The sequence below is a fragment of the Macaca nemestrina genome, chromosome 18 (assembly GCF_043159975.1).
Source record: "Macaca nemestrina isolate mMacNem1 chromosome 18, mMacNem.hap1, whole genome shotgun sequence".
Taxonomy (NCBI): domain Eukaryota; kingdom Metazoa; phylum Chordata; class Mammalia; order Primates; family Cercopithecidae; genus Macaca; species Macaca nemestrina.
The window spans coordinates 62,016,745-62,033,986 of NC_092142.1; positions in this window are offsets into that span (position 1 = coordinate 62,016,745).

Genomic DNA, 17,242 nt, shown 5'->3' on the forward strand with positions numbered 1-17,242 from the left:
GCAGCTGCTGAGGTACTGCTCCTTGCAGAGTGAGGCTAATCCATAGGCAGTACGCCCACAGTAGCAGCATATGGGATGTTGGCTGCTGTATTTACAACCACTTTTAATTATATGCTAAGTAAGAGATAGGTCATTCAGACTTTCTAGAAAAGGGGCGGGTAGTTTCTGGAACCATAGGAGGTAACTTCCAGGCCATTACTATGGCCCACTGCTACGACATTTGTAAACCGTCATGCCGCTGGTGGGAATGTTTTTATGCTAATGGCAGTGAGGGCGACTAGAAGTTGCTTTTGTTGCCATAAGCTGGTTTGGCTGGCTTTCTTATTGCATCATGTTTCGACCAGATCCTGTTCTGATTAGCAGGGTTTTGACTGAGATTGTGACCAGTGGTTGGAAAACAAGTCCTGCTGATCTCCTAGCTGAGTTTTGCTTAGAAATGGCTCACTCCAGCTCTAATCATGGCCTTGTCACATGACCCCTTCCAATGCTCTTCCAGCTGTTTAGAAAGAACAGAACTCAAAATATTGTGGACACCAATCTACTGCCAGCAAGATAATTCTTTTTAAATTTTATGACTATATTAGGTGGCATTGAAGTTTCTTAAAATAATTTATATTTTATTTCCTAATTTTATTTATTCCTATATTAATTAAAGGTTTATATCATTGGCTGTTAGAATCTAAATATTCTTCCATGCTGGTGTGTGGACATATATTTATATACATGTTATATATGTATGCTATATATGTTATATATACTACTTCTATATAAAAGTATCAGTAACCCAGTGATACAATTATTATGTTGTTTCAGTATTTCTACCTGCCTTCTAATTTGTGTACAACTATGATTATTTAGATTATCCAGCAAGTATTCACTCTTCTTTTCCTTCTCCTGTAGACAGAATTCATAATCCCAGCCCATTAATTTCAAGTTTAGGTGAGTAAACTTGCTTTGTCCAGTGGTCATTACTCAAGTCCAGGCCTTAAATGTGTTTACACAGTTTGAGTTGGCACGGGCTGTGCCAGTGATCTAATGTAGGACGAGAAAGTCTTGAGCCATTTCCCCTTCACCTTTTGTCTAAGAATGAATACACATGGAGGTGACCCAAACCCAACCTTCAGTCAGAGCAGTACTGCTCAGCTGGATTCATCCTAGAGAAACCAAACCATTACTGACCCCACAGATCCATGAGACTAATATAAGCACAGGTTTTCACAGGTCCCAGAGTATAGGATGGATTTTTTATGCAGTATTGTTTCAATATCCAATTAATATAATAACTAAACCTACATATCATTTTTGTTACTGTCCACAAATGCCATTTTTTTCCTATTAACACAATTGCCCCACTTGATTAATTAAATAAACATTATAGATGTATGATGCAGGCTCACATGTATGAAAAACAAGACAACATGAATATTGTTGCCATTTTGCCAGCCACTTTTTGTATTTACCAAATTAGGAATAAGGATGTGCAATCTTCCCATTAAAAAGCTATGTTGGTGTGCCAGCTGGCTCAGGGCCATTATTTAAGGGAATAGTAATGAATGAGGCAGAAGTAAATGGCCACCATCTGGGTAAAGCTCAAGTGAGCTTGTTTGGACAAGACTCCAGGGTCAAGTAAATGAAGCGGACTTTAATTTCGCAATGCAGCTGTGAGGGAATATTCCCCCCTCTCCTGTAAGCCACTGCAGGTGTGGAAAGTCAGCAATATGTTTTCAAATGGGGTGGGTTGAAGTTATGTCTTGAAGGCACTGGCAGTTGTCATGTCTGAAGAGCCATGTGAAGTGGCCCCTCAGCAAGCATCAAGAAATGGGAAAGTATTATTAGACCTTGCCTGAGCCAAAAAACCAGCATGGGGGTTACACTACGAAAGGGATGTTTCTGCAGGGCTTATTATAACACGCTGATTCTTTTTTCTCGCTACCTGGATGACTAAGAATGATATTTCACTAAAACACCTGTATTGCTAGGGTTTGTTGCTAAGTACTTCAATTGGTAAAGAAAACAAGCTAAGCATCAGGATCATGGTGATTAATGTTTCCCTCTTGGGCAATTGAGCTCCATGCATTCCGCAACACCTTGGTTTTGCTAGAACGCATTGAATGATTTTAAAAAGGAGGCAGACACTGGATTTAAGTATTAAAAAAAACCCAAAAAACTCAGTGGGCTAATTGGGTCCAGGACCACCTTGTGCTGGGGTTCATATTTGGAGCATTTTACATGGGAATTTTTGACTCTGTCCTGTTGTGTGGTCTGGCCAGTGTAATAATCTGCAGAACAGTGATTAGATTGCTCAGAATAATAATTAATAGCCTAAAAGAAAACATCCGTGTCCCCTAGAATGCCTATGCATATCTAGTATAGTGGCTGACTAGATGGCATACAATGGTAGGAATAATAAATTAAGTGGTCAATAAATGCCATATATTAATAATACAATTTATTGTATCTAAAATTTCAAGAAATTATTTATAAAACTTGACAATATAGAAAAAAATTGAGAAATACGAAGTGGCTTCTGGTGAAGGGAATGAAACATATTGGTCCTTGGTAAAATGAAACAGGACTGATATAGCTCTTATATTAGAAAAAAATTAAGTTAGGGCAGCTAATGTGAGTATGAATAGGGAATAAGGAGTCCATGTTAGTTATTGGTATCTGCATAAATTGGTTTAATCTTCTCTGGAAAAGTTGTCAATGTTTAGTAAGTTACATGAAATGTGCAGATCCATTAGGCCAGTCATATTGCTTGAGGTTATTCTATGGAAGTCATCCAAAAAAGAAAATGTTTGTGCAAAGATGTATACACTGAGTACACTTTCTAAAATAAGGAAAAGTATTACATTGAAGTAATACTTGTATCTTTTTGGATATGAAGCATTGAAATTAAGTTGTAAAAAAAGACAAAATATGGGAAATGTTTGTGTTATAGCACTAAAGGGCAAAACTGTAAGTAAAGTTGTACACGTGCAACATTTTCAGTTATCTAAAATTATAAAATGAGTACACAATTGACTGAGAGAAATATGTTACAGGTAAAATAATTGTGTGATAAATTATTTTGTTGATGAAATGTTTACTATGTTTTCTAAATTTTTTGTAACTACAACCTCACTCTGATAAAAATTGGTGAATTAAATTGATTTAAAATGTATTTAGGATTTTCTATGTAATACAAAGAACTCTCCTAACTCTGTAGCATATCTGCTCTAAATTAGCTTATAATAAGAAATGTAGACATATCAAAATATATTATTGAAAAAATGCATTCTGGAATTCTACGCAGATGCAGCTTAAGATGAGGAGCATGTATTCTGTATGTAGGTGGGAGGATAGGGGTAGATAGCACAAAATCCTCAAAAAGATGGCAAATGAATTGAGTCTAAAAAGATGACTTTTCCTAGGCAGATAAAAGGTTATATCCAAGACCGAGGAACTAAACTTCGAAAGCAAAAATATAATAACAAATTTAAGTAGAGAATGGAAGCTGTTATGGCAAAGGTGAGTAAGTGGGAATCTTAGATTGTGGAGTTAAAGAAAATGGGAAGTCAGTGAAGTACTTTGAGAAGAGGAATAAATAGAACACATTTAAATGTTAAAGGAAGGAAAAAAAGAAAGACGAGCACAGTTTCAAGAGGAAGAGATGCCCTACCAGATACATGCATCTTCTCGGTAGTATCAATTAGCAATCTTGATATATGGTCTTAACCAGGGCCATACACTTAGCCTCTCTCTTTTGTCAACATTAGTCCAGTGAAAAGGGGAAAATGTCAAATTCTGTGATGAAAATGTGGTCCTTTTCCTGAGTGAGATTAGTTCATATGAGCTGACAATCCATCACTCTGCATCCATTTTAGAAATGACTGGAAATTATTCTGCTGGGAGAAGCTTGGATGAAGAATTGGTTTTGGGATGCTGGTGCCTGCCCCTTACAACCAGGCATCCCTTTTCAAATCCTGGTTGCCATAACAACCAGACAGCACTTTTGGTCCCAAACACAACAGACTCCTTTATGGTGATGATTATTATTAGTCAGTTTGCACTCCAGGCAGAAATCTGATTTACTTTCCCTGAGGAGACTCACCATATGACATGCAAAATGTCAGAGAGAGAATAATACAAACTAGAAGTTTGGAAGTGCTATGAAATAAAACATGTATGGGGAAAATGCGCCTTGTGAGCCCTTTATTATTTTTAAATGAAAAGTTGTCAGATTATTCAGTTCAAAGTGTGATGTTAACTGTGTCATGCCTGTGAGCTACATAATAGTTATTGTGAAGGCTGTGCCTGTAGATTATCTATTATGGAGTGTTTGATACAATGTGACACCTGAGAAGTTTGAAGGTGCATGAATTTTTGACATTAGGCTGTAGAACCATTGATGGAAGCTGAAAATACATAAAGAATGAGGTGTTTTCTCTAGTACACCAGTCACAATGAGATACGTACCTAGTTTCATTTGCACAGTTTAAGAATGGGAGAAAAGCAATTTCACTCCCAGAATACAAGCGATCACAGTGATTATGAACAAAGTGTCCAGCTCCAAATGTACTGCTTCTGAAAAGTAGAATTTTAGCATTTTCCTTCCCAGTCAAACTTAGCCAAACCGTTATTTTAACCTTTAATGAGGTTTGACCTTCAGGCCAAATCAGAAGAATAAAACTTTTTGGAATCTCTTGTGTGGAAAAAAAAATTGCATCTGCTGTTCAAGCTAACTATTTCTTTGTGGCATGTTTATCAGTAATACGCCCCTGACCAGCAAAATTGTGTCCTTGAACCAGGGATATAAAATGATACTATTAAGGGAGCCAAGCCAAGTCTGGTCAAAGAAAGCCATTTATTTTCACTGACCCAGCTGGTCAAGTGAATTTAAGTTCAGCAGCTTGGCTCACTTGAGAATCAAGCACTGCCATCATGCCTGTAATTACAGCATGAAAGTGATTTCCAGGAATGAACAGTGCAAAGGAAACAGACTTTCCCTGGCAACACTATACTTGAGTACAGGAGTGCTGGAAAGGTAAAAAGGAAGCATATATTTTTATGTGATTCATCTAATAAAAGCAACTTCCATTCGCATCAATCAGTTTTTTAATATATAACAAACCACCCCAAACTTAGGGAATTAACACAATAAACATTAATTATTTGCTTAGAATTCTATAAATTTGCTGAGAAGTTCTAACCTGGGCCAGCTCATGTAGGACTAGACAGTTGAGGATGGCTGGGCTTAAATATATGGAATGTCAGCTGGGACTATTGGGCGAGCTAAGATAAATGGGGCCTTTCTTCATGTGGATTCCCATCTTACAGGAGGCTAGCTGGAGCTTCTTCACAAGATTGTTGAAGAGTTCTCAGCATGAAGAGTGGGCAAGCTCCAATGTTGAGCCATTTTCAACTTCTTCTTCGTCATGTTTACTATGATATAGTGGTAGGCGTAAGTCGTATTGCCAAGTCAAAATTCAAAAGATGAAGAAATAAACCATCTCTTGATAAGAGGTATAGCAAAGAATTTGTGGATTTCTTTTCCAATGCACTACAGCATTCTTACTGTAATTGGGGATTACCAAATTGCTGCTGCACTTTAGCATATTTTAATTTGGATATTTTCTCCCTTTAAAGAACGTTTCCAGATGCATTTAAAGGTGAAAACAGAAGCAAATTTAGCAAGGTTGAACACATAGTTATTACTGCTGCTATAAGACCTCAATTGCATGATTTGTAAATTGAGCAACCGAGTAAGTATAATTAGCTGAGTCTATCTTGATTTTATTTAGTCTTATTGTTCTTTACAACACAAAATAATTCTGTGATCTGATTTATTTCCACCACAGTGGCCAACTAGTTTGGCAGAATGCGAAAATGTCTCTGCATCTCCTAGGCACAAGTAAAGAACATTTTCTTGCCCAAATTTGAGGCTATCAATAAATATTTAGTATTATTTTTATCAACTTATTGTATTCATGAGGGATGTAAGACTACATATTCGAAAGATATAGAATAAAAACAAAATGTTGTCACCTAGTGTTAAAGTCATATATTCTGCATAAAAAATTACTCCAAACTTAGTGGGTTAAAACAACAATCACTTATTATCTTTCACTGTTTCTGTAAGTCAGGATTTAGAAATGACTCAGCTGAAAGGTTCTGGTTGATAGCCTTTGATGAATTTGTGTTCAGAATGTGGCTGGGGCTCAGGTCATTTCAAAGGTTTCTTATCCCACATATGTGAAACCTCAGTTGGGAGACACCAGCAGGGGCTGGAACAGCTGGGGCCCCTTGGCATCTCTACCTCTATTGGTTTTTTCATAGGTTCTCTCCAGCATGGCATCTTTAGGGTGGCTTGGTTTCTTATATGGAAGTTCAGGGCTTCAAAGTAATGTTTCCCAATAGGGAGATAGGTGGAAACTGCATCTTCTAATCTATCCTTGAAATTTCCACAACTTAACTTCCTATATATTCTATTAATCAAGCCAGTCACAAAAGTCCAACCAGATTCAAGGGGAGGGATGTGGACTCCAGTTCTTGATGGAAAAGTGGCAAAGTTCTGTAAAGGTCACGTAGAACTGAAATTGATTAATTTTGGAAAACTACGCTCTAACGCATTTAGAAAACTTTAAACGTTGCAATATGGACCTTTACTTTCCAGGAACACAGATATCACTCTTCCTTGAACATTTCAAGATCATGAACTTTGGTGGATTTTTGGTTTAACCAAAAGCAGAGGCTGAGAAAGGGATTGAGTACAGGTATCTTATTTGGGAAATAGTTCATAAGAAAGGTACTGAAGTGAAATAGGGAAGAAGAGAAAACCAAAATAAGGATGCATATTATAGAAAGCCACTGCTATGGATGACTAGAGCTTTCAGCCTTTCTAGAACATTCTGAGAAGACATATGCACACTATCTCAGAGCTATGTATCTAGAGGAATAAAGGGTGGAACATGTATTAACTAGCATTGGTTAAATGGGATCCCAGGATCGTTAATTCTCTTGCATTTTCTGGTTTCTTGTGTATGAGTGCCCCAAGTGTCCCACAGAGGGTATTCAAGAAGCACTCAAGTAGAAAGTAAGAGATGTATGACACAGGTTCACGGTGAAGAGCTTTGAGTTGCTCTCAGGTCAGGCTGATAAAAGACTGTTCAGAACTGGTCAGTGCAGCAGTGGCCAGAGAAAGAGGTAAGGCTGGGATAATTTGTGCTTGGTAAGTATACATTCATTCAAGCCAAAGAGAATTATATAGTGAGCACTTACTGTGTTCTGGCTACAGTTCTGAGCACTAGATGATGGGATGAAAATCATAAAAAAAGTAGACCCTTTGTCCATACTAGTGTGGTAAAGGTCTAAGTAAACAGATAATCACAGCACAATAAAATAAGTGCTAAGACAGAAGAATGCAATGTGCTATTGGTGCAAGGAGAACTGAAAAACAAGTGTGCCAAAAAAGAGCAGCTTTGGCTAGAAAAGCCATTTTATTTCTTTTATTTTTAAAATTATTTTGAGACGAGTTTTGCTCTTGTTGCCCAGGTGGAATGCAGTGGCACAATCGCAGCTCACTGTAATCTCCGCCTCCTGGGTTCAAGTGATTCTCCTGCCTCAGGTCTCCCGAGTAGGTGTGATTACAGGTGCCTGCCACCACGCCTGGCTAATTTTTTGTATTTTTCATAGAGATGGGGTTTCATCATGTTGGCCAGGTTGGTCTCGAGCTCCTGACCTCAGGTGATCCACCCGCCTACGCTTCCCAAACTGTAGGGATTACAGACGTGAGCCACCGCACTCGGCCTAGAAAAGCCTTTTTGTAGGATAGGTGATTGACTAAATCTTCAACAAAGAGAAGCATTTTTCTAAATGCGAAATGGAAATGAAAACATAAAGTAAAACAGGAAAAAATGTCACAAATGTTATATGTGAAAAAGTTAATTTCATTAACAGACCTCAGGACATAACCTTTATATATGAGTAAATCGAACCTCAATGAAAGTAGTCATTTGGCTGGGGTCACACCACTTCTTAGTTGACAGTTCAGACAAAATCCTAGAAATCCTCTCCTCATTTAATTTTTGTTTTCTATTTTGTTAGACTTATACCATATTTTTAATCATTTATTTAAAAATAAATATCATAGTCCATGGCACTTCTTTTTTGTCTTTTGGTGCTAATGTTTAAATTAACAAGAATCAATCTTGCTTGCTTTGAGTTTTCTTTTTATTGGAGGAAATATAAAATCGAATCGGGAATTTACAGTGAAACTTTTTTACAGTGATCACTCATTATAAAATTGATTCCCCCAGGCAGAGGGAGCACAAAGTTCAATTTTTATTTTAGGCAGCTAAGTTAATGTAAAACATGCTTTTAAATCCCTGGATAAAAGAGCAGACTTAGACAACCCAGAATTGACGCGTCTGACAGATGGTTGGGATATGCCAAGAGAGACCCGGTAGAGACCCAGGGCTGGGGAATAGCAATTGGCACCTAAGGAAAAAGGTGTGAACAGGTTGAAATTGGCCTCTGATTCTGCCAGTAGTCAACACGTTAGGAAACCATTGAGGATAGTTTTCACAGGATTGCTCAAGTGTCTTACGCAAATATGTCAGAGAAAGGACATTTGTTAAGGTTTAAGAATGGATTTTCACATTGTCTGATATAGTTGAGCAATTTGCCAGAGAGACAGCTTCTGCTAGGTCAAAGATGTGATTTCTCTAACCGTTCTGTCTTTCTCCTTTTTGGGTTAATGAATAGCTCACCTTTATAAAGGGCTCTGGAACGGACTAGCGACAGATCTTTTTTGAGCTATAATGCTAGAAAATCACTTCAAGCCATTAAGGTAACTGTAGCCACAGTGAAAGTCCAAATGAATTCGCCACTTTTCTTGGAGTCAGGTATAAGGGGGAGTCTTTCAGTAACTTCAATTTTGTCTTTTTAAAACATTTATATTTTGTTTTTCAAAACATTTAGGTATATAGTTTTGGAAAAGGAATGGTTGTTCTGAGAAGGGAAGGGCGGCATTCAGGCACTAGGAAAATAAAGAGGACATGGTGATGATGGACTCTAAAACAAAGGAAGAAAAGGGGAGCAAAAGAAAAGGGGAGATATATTAGTAAATGTAAAAGAGCATTCAATATAATGTGAAACTCACAAATATAACTGAGAGTTACCACTTTTCAGGGAACTAGTAGAGAGAAGATTTCCTTATGCAGTAGAACAGGAACAAAGGGGGTAGAATAAACTTTAGCTTGTCTATTCTGGGTCTCTTTGGTAGAGTTTTTTTCCTGTCATACTAAAGAAGTGGAGGCAACTTAGTATCATGTCAGCCTTCTCAGTCCTCAAAACCACAAACAAACTCCAAACTAGAGACTCAAAACACGGTCAGCTCTGAGTAGTTAAACACATGTTCAGAGCACCTCCTATGTCAACAAGGATGTACTGAATGACTGTTATGTCTTCCAGGCATTTTGCTTGAGACTGAAATGAAAGAAACAAAGAGCATGACGTAGTCCTTACTTGCTTAAGGAACCACTTCTTAGAAACTGTATACATTTTTCCATTCAAGATGGTAAATGTCATGATAAAAGTAATGAAATTTTCCAGAGGAATTTAGAGAAAGGAAGACCAGAGAGTATCTGACATTGATGGTGAGTTATAGGCTGAGTCTTAAAGTGTCTGTTTAATTTATTCAGATAAATAAAGTTAGGGAGGCTTCGCATCCCAGGAAGAGGGAAGAGCTAATATTTGGGGCCAGGAAGGAGAGTGGTGTACATGGTGTTCTGTGACTACTTCAGCACCTTCACCTCAGAACTTTAAAATACAAGGTAGGATGTAGCAGGAGCCAAGGGGGTGGGCAACTTGCTAGTCATGCCAAAATACATCAATTTCAGAATTTTATTCTATACATGTTGAGTATCCAGGTATTGCATTTCAGTATGTGGATTCAGGACCTTCATGTCTGGAGGTAGAAGGAGCAGTTTGAAATCTACTATAATGATCCAAGTGAACAATTGGAATCAGAAATAAGGTAGTAAAGGTGACTGGATTTGAGGAGTATTTAAGACAAAAACTTATCAATCAGATGTAATGGGTGAAGTTATATGAGGAATGGAGGACGGATAAGCACCCAGGACAATGCTTGTATCAGGGAGATTAAATGACCACCAGAGTCTGCAGGGCTGGCGAAGCATTACAGCCAGACTCAAGGATGCAGGAACAAACTCATGAAGAACAAGGCCAGAGACCCGACAGGAGTAATGGTTTCCAGCAAGGTAATGTGGTGACAGCTGAAAAACAAACTAAAAGATGTGCATGTCAGTGAGTGCCTACATGAAAAGATGGTAACTCAGGGCTGGCCAGCTTGTCCTAATCCCTCAAGGCCATCTTCAGTCCCATCGAAACCCACATCTATATCCAGTCACTCATAGCTGTTGGAAGGAATAAGACCAAATGGACCAAGAAAATCCCAAAGTCATACTTTACCTAGAATACTTTCTATCCATAACATGATGGATTTTGTTTGTAACAGATATTTTCCCCTACCATTAAAGCAGTGTAACTGTTGTGAATCCAGAAAAGGGAGCCACAGCTAAGTTATGAAAGGCTATCTCCTCTCCTACCTAAAAAAAAATAGGCAAGCTATTCACTCTCCTACAACTTGAAGGACCACGGAAAAAAAATGAATGAGAAGGGGAGACTTTAATACCTGCTTCCTGATGGAAAGGGAGCTTTAGGTAGAAACTATTTCCAGGTAACTAAAATTATAAAATACTTAGATTTACATTGTATTTTATAATTTTACATTTTATTTACCTGAGTGTCTTCTGTAGTGTCCTTAAAAGGGGTTTTAGATAGTTGAGTAGGAAACCCAACAGTAAATCACCAATGTTTCTGAATACTGGGCTACACATTACAAGGACAGAGAGGTGGATCCAGGTGTACTCGTTCTGTGTTTCAGGTCTGGCTACCTCCAGGATTTGACTTATTCTGACCCTCACTATCAGAATCAATAATGGGAGTTTGCTACAGTACAGTTTGCCAAGCCCCAACCCATAGCTAATGAATCAGAATTTCTGGTGATGGGTCAGAATTTCCTGCTTTTAAACTCGCTTCTCTTGTGTGTCTGAAGCTCATCTGAATTTAGAATCACTGAAACTGTTCTGAGCACACCCAAAACATCACCTGCAGGCATCACTTAAAACGCACTGGGCAGTTTAACTTGAATCAAGGAATTGCTCCAGGCAGTTCTTTCTTCATCCACATGAATATCCTCATGAATCACCTCTCCTCCCTCCCTGGACAAGTCCCCGTATTCTCCCTTTCTTCCCTCACCTAAGTTTTAATTTGATAGTGAGACTTTCTTTTGCCTGCCTTTCTTCTCATCTGGCATCCTCTGTCCCTTAGTCCTGGGACAGCTCCAGGAACCAAAGGCAACCCATGCTGAGATCCTGTCAGAGCACTGCCCTAACCCTGCCCCCACAAGTCCTGCATGTCTTCTTCTTGACTTTGCAAATCAAATAAAGAGAGATTTTCCTTTAATCTGACATTTTTATAACATGACTGAGCATGCAATCACAATTACTATGGAGGTAACATATTAATAAGTGGTAATATTTGGCTTCTACTCCTAAGACTGGGAAAGAATACCTGACCAGCTATGTGACCTTCGGTAATTTAGGTTCTCAGGTACTTGTTTCAGTCATCTGTGAAGATGGATTAAAGCAGGATTTCTTTAAAGATGGGTTAAAGTGTTTACAAACATTGACAATATTCAAATTTGGGGCCAGATAATTCATTGTAATTGGGATGGGGTCTGTCCTGTTCATTGTAAGATGTGACAACCAAAAATGTCTCCAGGAATTGTCAGATATCTCCTGGGTGTGCAGCAAAATTGCCCACAGTGGAGAATCACTGGATTAAACATTCAGACTCCACAGGATTCTTGAGATACGGAATGAGATAATAATGAAAATGTTATGAAATTCTAGTGGATTAAACCAAGAGGTTGTTTTTAATAAAGTACAGTACAAAGTGTTTATGAATTTGATGTACTTAAATCTAGCATTAATATGGTTCAAGCTATCATCTAATCTTTACAGGACATGAGTGATAATGATATATTTTTAAGGATGCATATCAAAGAGTTACACAAACTTGATTTTAAGCACACTCTGACCTTGGTTAATGTTCTATGTAGAGAGAGAAAACCAAGACTTGCTCTGCCTTAAGAAACACCCCCATCATTCATCGGAGCTGGATGCATTTTATCTAACACTTTATGCATTTATAAATGCACATTTATAAAAAAAAGTCACTTCATGACTTCAAAATCAATCACTAGTCAGTTTTTATGTTTCAACAATTGGAATGTATTTTAAATGAACAGTCCCTCTGAACTTATTGGCATTTCTGTAATATTACTCAGTAAAACAAATGTGGGAAGTCCATAGTTTTAAACTTGCCATTTCCATTTTAAAATACTACAGCTAAAATAGCTAAGCAAATAGATTAAAACCAAAACCTTATAAGGAGTTTTCTTCAACGGAGAGAATATTTTAGTTTCCTTCCGTTTAGATTTATAAATTGCTCTTCCTTCTGAAAAGCATGAAAGTATTTTCCTTTTTCTGCTCTCTCCTCTCCCATTGTCCTTCTCTCCCTTCTCCACTCCCTAAACACAACACACACACATACAGGCGTGCACACACACACACATACACACACACACACACTCATTCACTCATTTTTTTTTAACCAGTTCCCAGACAATAAACATATACATGATGGCATTTACTTTGTTTGTAACTCTGGTAACAATGTGGTTCAGTGCAAAAACCATAGCCCTTAGTCCTTGTAGCCATGAAACCATGTTCATGGTCCTACTCTGTCTTTTGCCAACTGTGTGTTTGGAGGGGAAGTCACCATGTGACATCTTAGTTTCCTCATCTATAATATGGGGACTTCAGTGTCTTTTTACAAATACAGTTGTGAGTGCTGAATGAAAAGAACAATAGTTACCCTGGGTAAAACATATTCAATATTTTAAAAGACTTCTCTTTTTCCCATTCTCATTCATTTTTTTTCCCTTGGTCCCCGAAGTTGTCGTAGAGTGAATAGCTTGCCTATTATTTCCTTAGGCAGGTGAAGAGATAACTTTTCATCACCTAGCTGTGGCTCTCTTTTCATGATTCACAAGAGTTATACTGCTCTAATGGTAGGAGAAAATATTCATTACAAGCAAAAGCCATAATGTTATGGATTGGAATTTCCACTGAGGAAAATTATTCACTCAGGTAGGGAGGAAAATTATTTATTCAGGTGAGGAGGTACCTTGTCATACTTTAGCTATGGCTTTCTTTTTCAGATTCGCAAGAGTTATACTGCTCTAATGGTAGGGGAAAATGTCCATTACAAATAAAATCCATAGTATTATGGACTAGAATTTCGCCCTGGGGAAAATGATTGCAATTCATGCTTAGGTCAGCAGTAGTTACACTTAAGTCTGATATCTCTAGTAGCAGAGCATGAGACAGAGGCTTCTATGAGAGTACTTTGCTAGGAAGTAAGATCCCATAGACCAGAAATAGAGATCACTGGAAAGAGGAAAAGACAATTTAACGGTTATAAGTACTGGGTGGTGGCATGGGAAATTCATTTCAGGACCATCTTTCTTTGGTGGGCAGGGGTGAGAACTCTTTTCCCACATTGGTAGATGTTTTCCTCCATGGTACTATAACTTTTCCACATTCTGGTTTATTTGCACACATGTGAGCACCAAGGGAATTCCTGAGACATCCCTCACTGCAGGGACAACAGACATGTCCAGGAGGCAATAAACATCTGCATGAACTGGTAAAAGACCACATAACTGCCCACTCCAGTGGCAATTAGCATAAATTAGAAGTGAAGACAAGAAGATCTTATGAGGTTACGTGCAGTGGCCTGTAATTCCAACACTCTAGGAGGCTGACGCGAGAGGATCGCTTGATCTCAGGAGTTCTAGTCCAGCCTGCACAACATGGCGAAACTCTGTCTCAACAAAGTATACAAAATTGGCCATGCATGGTGGCGTGTGCCTGCAGTTTCAGCTACTCAAGAGGCTGAGGTGGGAGGATCACTTGAGCCTGGGAGGTGGAGACACGATTGCACCACTGCACTCCAGCCTGGGCAACAGAATGAGACCTTGTCTCAAGAAGTAAAGAAAGAAAATCTTACGATGAACACATTCATATGCTCACTATAGTGTATAGTGTGTGTTTTCAACATGTATTCATCTTTATATCAGTACAATAGAAGATGATTGCTAAGGTCTATCATATGCAAGTGATGTACTGTGCCCTGGAATTAATGCGGCACTGAAAGAGATGGCCCTTGCTCCATTTGATCTTATAAGCTAGGCAAGGTCAAGTAGTTGATAGAGTGCTACAAAATAAAATATTGGCAGGAGATCAAGATATTTCTTCCCACTGCTAATTATTATGCAAATGATGATAAATATCAATGTATCATTACTGCACACAATATATGTTTCTTAGGACATCATTTTGGGAAAAAAAAAAACCTGGGGACAAAGTTAGATAAAAAAGGAAATCAAACAAGCAACAATTGTGCAAACAAGTAAACCATATCAGTCAGTGGTTCTGTGGCTTGGCTCTAGTTGATAGATTGCTGAATGCCTAGCCAAGCTCTTCCATGTACAAAGTTTTTCTCTACAAGCAGGTTACCTTTTTTTTTTTTCTTTTCTAGGTTGCCTCACATTCTTTCCCTGATTCAGACTTTTGGGGGCTTTACTACTGCAAGCATCACTTTTAGCCTGGTTCTGGGAACTTCTGTTCTTAGCTAGGAACCATCTCCATTGTAGTTGTTTGTATTATGTTTGCCACCTGTGCACTGCACCAGCTACTCACTACTCAGCAGACACTGCTGCACTCTAATGGTATGGTAGGAACCTGGACTTTTCTCTGTACCATCTGGTTTGAGAAGCACCTTACTTAAATCTGGGTTGGTGACTAGAGTGAGATTCAGGCACTGTTCAACTGGCTTTCCTTCGCGAAACCAAGTCTCAAGTCGCTTTTTTCAGAATAGGATGGTGATATAAGCAAAAACTGATATATAATTCTTTCATTTGCTTTGACTCATTCAGTCCTCAAAACTAATCTTCCAAGTATACACTATCGTATCTAGCATTCCCCTAAGGAGTAAACTGACACACATAAAATGTCTAGTCCGTAGACATGCAACGGGCACATATAATCTGTTCTCTTGACTCAAGAGCTGTGTTGCCACTTACATGGTTTCTTAATCCTTGAGCCCCTGGTAGAACTATATCTCAATAGAGGACTGGGAACCATTTCCCAGGCTATAGCATCATATTCTATGTCTCTTTCTCTCTCTCGAGTGCTGATACAACCCCAAAGAAATTAGATTGATATTCTGTCCGCTCCTACAATTTTGTCTGCGTATATTTATATTACTCCACCTTGATTTGCTGCCTCATTTTTACCTAAAGTTGTAACTATTTGGAGATTTCATTTCATAATAATTAATTCCTTTCCATATATAATGTATAGGCTGTTTATAGTGCATCTTTGCATATGGCTGAACATGATGTTAAGAAAAAGTATGGAAACTTGGAAATAAACAGTGTGACTACACGATCTTTCACAGTCAGTGGGTGTGGTTTAAAAGGCTAACCCAAAGATTGTTCAATTCCCTAGGAGATGTACCTTTATTTGACTTTGCTATTTGTTATTTGATTAGAACCCAGACACTGTAAAGTTTCATGTTAACTTATAGATTTCTGCCTCCTAGAAAAGATAACCCAAAGATTATGATGTTTTGCCCTGAAGGACAAGAGAAAGCTTTGTATCTAACTTAGCAAATTTATTCTACCCTGATTTTATTTTATTTTTTTCCTTAAATGTTTTTGCTGGAGGCCTAGATAAACTCTTCTTCCTTAAATTTTGTGAGAACGATCATTAGCATTTGACTGGTCCCTTCCTTAGTTAATGAGTTGAATAAAATCTTTGAAATGTGTTCATTTCGCATGTGTGTAAGAATCATGATTTTAACTTCTGGAAAATTCTATGCTGACAGTTGTTACTTTATTCATTTGTTATTCATTTGTCACCTGTTCATTCATTCATGCATCCACTCAGGCATTCAGTCATTCATTTTGCAAACACTTCTTAGGTGCCTGGTATTGAGTCTTGTCCTGGGTTCCTAGGTTATAGCAATTAACAAAACAGAGTAAACTTCTGTTTTCATGGAGCTGAAAGAATACAACCCGAAGAATAATATAAAATGTGGGAAAGTTTATTTAGAGTTGTGGGTTTCCAACCTTGCATAAAAATCACCTTTGATGCTTAAAAATCATATAGTTTTCGAAGAGTCAACCATGGGTATTCTAAGTCTATATAACTTTTTTATGGGAGCCAATTCCTTTCATTTTTTACCTGCTCCCTAGGCAATTTTGATGAATTTGGTTTGGGGAACATATTTTGAGAAAAAAGAAATGTGGACTTTTAATATTTTTGACCATTTGCAGTTTTTTATTTTGTTTCAAGGGATTATCAAATCGCAACAACAACAACAACAACAAAATAAGGTCGTGGCAGGGGACCTGAATCCAGCTTTTTTTCCCCTTTGTTTTTGTGTTTGTATTTTTTTCCCCTGAGTATTTAGAAATGTAACCTTGGGCAAGTTACTTTTCATCTCATCTCTGGGCCTCATCTCTGTCATTCTTAGAAGATCTGACTAGACAAAATGACAGCTAATGTTTGTTCCAGCTCTAAATTCTATGGACAAGACAAAAAGTTAAACATACAAATATCACTTCATTATCCAATATTTGTTATGCTCACTGCATCCACTGATTTATTAATATTAGAATTCATTAGTGAATACCAGAATTAATTAGTGCAACAGATTATGAACTTGTACCAAATTTTGTTTGGCTTTACTTAATACGATAGGCAATAAATCAGATCTTCTACCAGTTAACATTCTGTAGCTGATCTTTCTTGCAATACTGCCTAATGAAGAACAGCTAATTAATATGCTTCTAATAATTTACTGAACCACATCTTGGCACCTAAAATCTACACTCACAAGTAGCTGGAACCACAGTGCATAGGCATGTCTGTGGCTTCCAATGTTCAAAGAAGGCTGTGAATTACATATAGTGTCTAATGAATTATTTATAATGGTGAGAAATGAGCTGAAACACGCATACCAGCCATGGGGAAGAGTAAAC